This window comes from Phyllostomus hastatus, unplaced genomic scaffold (assembly GCF_019186645.2).
Source record: "Phyllostomus hastatus isolate PE091 unplaced genomic scaffold, TTU_PhHast_1.1 phas_scaffold_200, whole genome shotgun sequence".
In the NCBI taxonomy this organism is placed as follows: domain Eukaryota; kingdom Metazoa; phylum Chordata; class Mammalia; order Chiroptera; family Phyllostomidae; genus Phyllostomus; species Phyllostomus hastatus.
Window position 1 is genome coordinate 13,914,022 of NW_025334016.1, and position 8,601 is coordinate 13,922,622.

The window sequence follows — 8,601 nt, forward strand, 5'->3', positions numbered from 1 at the left end:
AAAATTTTAGATATTCCACACAGCAATATTTTCACTGATATGTGCTCTAGAGCAAGGGACATAAAGGAAAGAATAAACAAATTGGACTTCATCAAATTAAAAAGCTTCTGCATGTCTAAAGAAAACAGCATTAAAATGAAAGGAGAACCAACTATATGGGAAAACAGATTTGCAAATAGTACCTCGAACAAGTGTTTGATCTCTAAAATGTATAAAGAACTCCCATGACTCCACTCCAGGAAGACAAAAAACAAACAAACAAACAATTAGTCGCAGGTTCGATTCCCAGTCAGGGCACATGCCTGGGTTGCAGGCCATGACCCCCAGCAACCGCACATTGATGTTTCTCTCTCTCTTTCTCCCTCCCTTCCCTCTCTAAAAAATAAACAAATAAAATATTAAAAAAAAACAATTAAAAAATTGGCAAAAGACCTGAACAGACACTTTGCCAAGGAGGACATACAGAGGGCCCAGAGACATATGAAAAGATGCTTAGCATCACTAGCCATCAGAGAGATGCAAATTAAAACCACAGTGAGATACCACTTTACCCCAGTCAGAATGCCCATCAGAAACAAATCAACAAACAAGTGTTGGAGAAGATGTGGAGAAAAAGGAACCCTAGTGCACTGTTGGTGGGAATGCAGACTGGTGCAGCCACTGTTGAAAACATGGAATTTCCTCATAAAACTAAAAATGGAACTGCCTTTTGACCCAGCATTTCCACTGCTGGGATTATATCCTAAGAACCCTGAAACACCAATCCAAAAGAACCTATACACCCCAATTTTATGAGAGCATAATTTACAATAGCCAAGTGCTGGAAGCAACCTAAGTGCCCATCAGTAAATTAGTGGATCAAAAAACTATGGTACATTTACACAATGGAATACTTTGCAGCAGAGAAAAAGAAGGAGCTCCTACCCTTGGTGACAGCATGGATGGAACTGGAGAGCATTACACTAAGTGAAATAAACCAGGTGGTGAGGGAAAAATACCATATGATCTCACCTTTAACTGGAACATAATCAACAAAAGAAAAAAAGCAAACAAAATATAACCAGACATTGAAGTTAAGAACAATCTAACAATAGCCAGAGGGGACGGAGGAGGGGCAGTAGGGGGAAGGGTTTTCAGAAACTGCTATAAAGGACACTTGGACAAAACCAAGGGGGAGGGTGGACACAAGGGAGGGAGGTGAGTTGGATGGGGTGGGGGGGAGTGGTGGAGGGAAAATACAGACAACTGTGACTGAACAACAATAAAATAATTTTTTAAAAGATTTTATTTATTTTTATTTTTAGAGAGGGAAGGGAGGGAGAGAGAGAGAGAGAGAGAGAAACATCAATGTGCAGTTGATGGCCTGCAACCCAGGCATGTACCCTGGCTGGGAATCGAAAAATAATTTTTTAAAGAAAGAAATATTGGGGGAATTCATGTGGAGGTCAGAGTAGCAAGTATGAGTAGGTTCAGCAGGAGACATGGTTTCCAAAGTGTTTGACTGCATTGGCAATCTGGGCCTGGCCTTAGCCATTGCAGGAGTGTGGATGCTGGGCACAGAACTGTCATCTTTGATCAAATCCATGGAGTGTAGGATATCGTGGTAGGGGAAGGGATGCTATTTTCTCATCCCTTGGGTACAGAAAGCAATTACCTTTGACTACAACTGTGAACCACATAACATGTCAGTGATCACTGGTAGCAAAGATTTACAGAATGTCTACATCATCCCACATATCCTTTTGTGTCTTGTTGCTAGTCAGCTTCCTTGCATCTTCACCAGCATCAAAGAGAACTGTGATGAGTACACACTGTCATCCATCACTGCAGAGATAGATCCTCAAGGCAGTGTGGTACACTTTAATGCTGAAGAACTCATCACCCTGAGAGAGCTGGTCTCCAGAGGTGAGCAATGACCTTACAGAGTGAGCTTCAACCTTTAGGCTCCTCTTGGATGACGTCTCCTTGACTCATCTGACCTGCGGGAAGGAGTTCACAGAAGAAGTAGAAGCCAAACAGGTGGCCCAGCAGGAAGTCGAGAGGGCCAAATTTGTGGTGGAAACAGTCAAGCAGCAGAAGAAGGTGGCCATCATCTCCCCTGAGGGTGATTCCAGGGATGCCGAACTGATGACCAACTGGCTTGCTAGTGCAGGTGATGGACTGATAGAGCTACATAAGCTGGAAGTCACAGAGGCTATGGCGTACCAGCTCTCATGCTCTCGGAACATTACCTACCTGCTAGTGGGACAGCCACTCCAGCAAGGACTGCTGCCTACACCTCCTTGGGCCATGTGGGCCACAGCCCCAAGGATTCTTAGCATTGCCTCCCCTCTGCTCCCACCCCAGAATTACTATGAAATTTCATGATTGGCTTAAAATGAAGGAAATAAAAGTGAAATCCCTTCAGATCACTAATTACTCTTATCAGATGAAACTCTTTTGTTTTTCTCATTTCCATCCACTTTTTTTATTCACCTTCCTACCAGAAATTTCCAAGTGTGTATGTATACCAGCTTGTCTCTTGTTTTGAGGGCCTGCTGGAGCTCCAGCCTAGGCACTGGTAATTGGCAGAAGAAAGGCAGGGTCATGTGTGTGATAGCCTGGGGAGCACAGTTATCAGCTTGAGTAAATGTGTAGCCCCCCAACCCTACATTTATTGAAGATCTGAAGAAGATGGCACACAGTTCAACAAAGAACACAGGCCTCCATTTTTTCCAGCAGCTCCTGCACAGACCCAGCTGAACAGAGGGGCTGGGAGGGTCAGAGAGGAAGTGATCTGTCTCTTACTGTAAGGCCGATTTTCTTTAACTGTGGCGCCAGCAGAAGCAGGTGTGTACAAACATAAATTGAAGAATCTGCCTCTGTGAAGGTAGGTGGGCTTGATTTTCTGCCTACACAAGGGTCCTAAAACTGGGTTGGACTTGGTAGTGAGAGAGTAGCCCTGGAGTGAGATGTGAGTCCTATGGAAGACTTCCTGTCCACCCCACCACCTTGGTATTTCTCAAATACCCAGCAGAATTCCATCTTGAAGGATTGCATCCTGCCAGGGCTGAACATGACTGCCAAAGACATGCATCCTGTGCTCCTGGCTCTCTCCTTCTGAGACTGCCCTTCTAGATGGCTCCATGCTTGCTCTTTGAAGGAAACAACTGTGGGAAGAAAGCAAATGTGTGGAAACTGCTGTCAATGAATGACACCCAAACCTTCCAAAGAACATTAGAAACATTGACAATTAAAATATCAAATATATGAGAATTCCTTTAATGTGGGAGGAACTCTGTCCAGCAGCATGCTCCTCCCATCTGCTGCAGATGAGAAATAAGTCATCCAGGACACAATCTTCCTGTTCCAATGGAAAAGGGGGTGGCAATTCCCTCTAGTGGAGATTCTCCCAAATGGCTTTCACTGGGAATGGTATATGTAGGCATATACATCTTAATGCATAGTTCATCAATCAATGTCAAAAAGGCTATAGTCATACAAAAACAGGTATTATCTATAGATTAACAATTGAAGGAACATAGAGATTTGTCATAGGTCAGGGTCTGTTAAACATGCTGATACCAGAGAGTCTTTAAGGCATATTTCATGAGATAAGGAGTTTACTCCTTATGCCTTGAACTTAAACATCCGGTTCATATCACCATGGCTATACAAAACAAAGCAGAGCAAGCTTCAAAGAATACAATGTATTTATCAGGCCTGATTCCCAGGGAACCCTCTGTATTAGAGTTGGGTCATGTCTGCCACTTATGTTTTTACTTGGTTTTCCAGGGAGACTTACTAGTCCCTTTCAGGGCTTGCTCTCACAGGGCTACAGTCTTGGAAACCACGCAGAGTGGTCCCCAACACCTTTAATATGAAGTTTTGTTTGTGGGGTTTTTGTTTGGTGTTTCTGTTTTGGTTTTTTGTTTTGGGTTTTTTTTGTTTTTGTTATTTATAATTGCTGTAAAACCGGAAATAATATAAATACTCCTCATTATTAGAACTGGTGAATATATTCTGAAATGTTCATACAACAGAATTTATGCAGCAACAACAAAGGAAGTAATAACATCAAGATAAATGACTTTCATTATAGTGAGCAAAATTAACAAGTCAAAAGGAGTAAACATAGAGTATGATTTGCATATTAAAAAGTTTAGCAAGGTAAAGATTTTTACAAAAGTTAAAGAAGTATCTTTAGGTTTGATGGAATGGGGGATGTACTACAGAAGGGGCACGCTAAGGGTTTACAAATTACCTGAAGTATTCTTCTATTCTTTAAGTTAGCTAGTGGTTACACAAGTATGTTTTAAAATTACTATTTTAATTGAACATATATGTTTTATATCTTATACTGTAATTTACTGATACATATGTAATACTATCCTTACATTAAAAATGAAGATTTAGATAGAAAGTGAGTGGGAAAGGGATATAGGAAGCATCTGGGAAACTGTAATGTTCTATTTTTTGACAAACACACGTGTGTGTTATATATAATGTATATAATATATCTTACAATAAAAATTATCTGATATCTATGTAATATGTTTCTTATATATTTTCTTTATAATAATCCATAATAGACTGCTAACTATTTGAAAAACAATGTAGGCTTTAGCATAATTATATGAATTGAAAGAATTTCCAACATCATTTCTTTAGTTTGGGGCTTTATTGTTGTTGCTGTTCTATTCAGTCAACTGAAACATGACTTTGAGTCTAGAACTTGCAGGCAAGACTGGGAGGCCCAACAAAAAGGAAAACTAGAGCCCTGGTTGGTGTGGCTCAGTGGATTGAGCACTGGCCTGTGAACCAAAGGGTCACCAGTTTGATTGCCAGTGTAGGACACATGCCTGGGATGCAGGCCAGGTCCCTAGTAGGGGACGGACAAGAGGCAACCACACATTGATGTTTCTGTCCCTCTATTTCTCCCTCCCTTCCCTTCTCTCTAAAAATAAATAAATAAAATCTTTGAAAAAAACTACAGAAAGATAAGGATGGGATCTGAGAAGCAGATACACAGGCATTGCCACACACCAGAAATACAGGGTCTGGCTGAAGTAATGCCTGCTTGAGTGTGGTTGGTAGGGTAATAATATAGGTGTAATAATTTATAGTTTTAATACGAACATTTCACCTAAAATGTCATATGGTGTGTTTCAGTGTCATATTGTTATGTTACTGAATTACATGCTTATTACAAGACACAAACAAATGGAAACATGTACCATGTTCAAGGATTGGAAAAATTAACATAATCAAAATGTCCATACCATCCAAAGCAATCTAGAGTTTCAATGCAATCCCTATTAAAATATCAGTGACATACTTCACAGATATAAAACAAATATTTCAAAAATTTATATGGAACCAAAAATGACCTGGAATAGTCACAGCAATCTTGAGAAAGAAGAATGAAATAGGAGGGATCACAATACCTGATATCAAACTGTATTGCAAAGCCATTGTAATCAAAACAGCCTGGTACTGGTATAAGAACAGACACAGAGATTAATGGAACAGAATAGAGAGCCCAGAAATAATTCCATGTCTCCATGGTCAATTAATATTTGACAAAAGGGGCAGAAGCATATAATGGAGTAAAAATAGCCTCTTCAACAAATACTGTTGGGAGATCTGGACAGCTACATGCAAAAAATTGAGACTAGACTACCAACTTACACCATACACTAGAATAAATTCAAAATGGATAAAAGACTTAAACATAAGCCAGGATACCATAAAAGTCCTAGAGGAAAACATAGGCAGCAAAATTTCAGATATCCAATGTAGCAGTATTTTCACCAGTATATCCTCTAAGACAAGGAAAATAAAGGAAAGAATACACAAATGGGACTACATCAAATTAAAAAGCTTCTGTACAGCTAAAGAAAACATCAGCAAGATGAAAACATATGGGAAAATATATTTGCTAACAATACCTCGAATAACAGTTTGATCTCCAAAGTATATAAAGAACTCAGAAGTTCCAATGTCAGGAAGACAAACAATCCAATTTAAAAAAGGGTAAAAGATCAGAACAATTATCCAAGGAGGTCATACAGAGGGCCCATAGGCATATGAAATGATGCTCAGCATCACTAGCCATCAGAGAGATGCAAATTAAAACCACAATGAGATACCACCTCACAGTAGTCAGAATGGCCATCATTAACAAATCAACAAACAACAAGTGCTGTTTAGGCTGTGAGCTAGCACACTGTTGGTGGGAATGCAAACTGGTGCAGCCACTGTGGAAAGCTGTATGGAATTTCTTAAAAAGATTAAACATGGAACTGCCTTTTGACCCAGTGATTCCATTACTGTGATTATACCCTCTGAATACTGAAACACCAATTGAATAAAATTTATGTACCCCAAAGTTCATAGCAGCATTACTTACAGTAGCCAAGTGCTAGAAACAGCCTAGGTACCCATCAGTAAATGAATGAATCAAAAAACTGTGGTACCTTTACACAATGCAATGCTACACAGCAGAAAGAAAGAAGGAGCTCTTATCCTTTGTGACAGCATGGATGGAACTGGAGAGCATTATGCTATGTGAAATAAGCCAGGTGACAAAAGACAAATACCATATGATCTCACCTATAAGTAGAACCTAATGAACAAAAGAAACAAACAAGCAAAATAGAACCAGAGGCACGGAGACAAGGAACAAACTGACAGTGAACAGAAGGTTGTGGGGAGGGGGATAAGGGAAGAAAGAATGGGAAGGGCTTAATAAAAGAACAAGTATGAATGACCCATGGATGTGGACAGCAGGATGGGGATTGACTGTGAGAGAGGAGGGAGTGGGCAGGGCATGGGAAAGCAACAAGGGAAAAGTGGGAAAACTGTAACAGAGTAACAATAAAAAATGTCTGGGAGATAAATAAATTCACATTAACTATGGTAAAAAATCAAAAATCAATGTTTTTTTTTAAGACACCAAGTCTGTGGTAGTTTGTTATAGCAACAATAGCAAAAATAGTGAATATTCTTCAACGTGCCTCTTCTTCCATACACACACACACACACACACACACACACACACACACACACAAATATATACATAGATGTATATAATTAACTTGCACACTTGGGATTTTTTGTAAACAATTAAAGCAATTTGCCTTATTTCCTCCTACCTTCTTCCTACACTATCCTCTTCAAACAATATTAATAATTTGAGTTTTATAAATTTCTACTTTTCTCTTTGGCAATATATTATCTATCTTTACATCTCCAATGCTTAGCAAATCCACTCACACATAGTACATATTCAATCCATATTTGATAAATGACACAATGGGCATTATGTTTAATTTATCAGACTTTATTTTCTCTACATTTTTTAGCAATTAATTAAATCCATCCATGTACCAATTTTAAAGAACAATAAACTGAAAGAACAGGGAAAGCCAGATATAACCATATTTACACTTTTATTCCCTATTTTTCTGGATCCAAACTATTTACTGGTGAATTTCTTGCACATTCTCAAGAAGCAGTCTATTTCAATACCATGTAATCTGTTACAGATCATAGAATATGATGGAAAGTTTGCAAAAATAGCAAAAATTTTACTCAATATTTGGTAAAGAACAATAAACTGTTTGACCCATATATACAGTAATGCATATTCTGAAATGAACTGAACATTACAGTAAAGCAAACACTACTTTAAGTGATAGTAAAAAAACAGGTAAATTATTAACTTACCCAAATAGAATAGGAATACTATATTAGCTCAAGCTACCATAATAACATACCATAAGCTGGGTTACTTAAACAACAGGAATGAATTTTTTCACAATTCTGGAGGCTGGAAGCCCAAAATGAGGGAGCCAGCATGGTCAGTTTCTGGTGAGAACTTCCCTTCTGGCTTGCAGATAGCCACCTCCTTTCTGTGTCTTCACTTGGCTGTCCTTGCTATGAGAGAGATCCAATTCTCTGATATCTCTTCTTATAAGGGCACTAATCCTATTGGAGTAGGGTTCTAACCTTATGACCTCATTTAATATTAATTAATAGGCCCTATCTATAAATACAATCTCACTGAGGCTCCTGCCTTCAAAATATAAATTTGGAGGGACACAATTCAGTCCATAGCAAACACCAGTGGAGTATACTATCTTCCTTCCACACACTCAACTCTTCACCACTTCTCATTGCAGCATATTTGATCATTCACTTCAAACAAAAGGTGAAAAGTTTGCCTTAGCTTTCTGTCTGCTGATGACCACAGCACTGGTACCAGTTGTATCAATGGTAATGGTCCTGGCACCAGTACTGGCCATGACAAAAGCACCAATATTGCCTTAAATTCTGGCTTGGACTCTGTCCTTCTCTCTCAAGGAGTCTTTACACTGTGACCTATGAGAGAAGTCAACATTATTAATTTTTCCACAACCCCCAGAACCTTTATCTTGCTGCTTTCACTGTAGGTGCAAAAGTCCCATAGGAATTTATAGTATATGGGACCACTGTGTGGTAGCTGTCTCTGATTTTGCTGCATAAATCTTTGTGAGCTTTCTGTTCTCCCCAAACATGATCCACTTCCTCCTAGGACACAGCTTCAACTCACTTAACATGTTCTAAATGTTTTCTTCA

General features: G+C 39.1%; 1 pseudogene; it reads left to right on the top strand.

Moving 5' to 3' along the window:
* The first annotated feature begins 1,481 nt into the window (after positions 1 to 1,481).
* LOC123832719 lies at positions 1,482 to 2,367 on the top strand (annotated as a pseudogene).
* Positions 2,368 to 8,601: the final 6,234 nt, after the last annotated feature.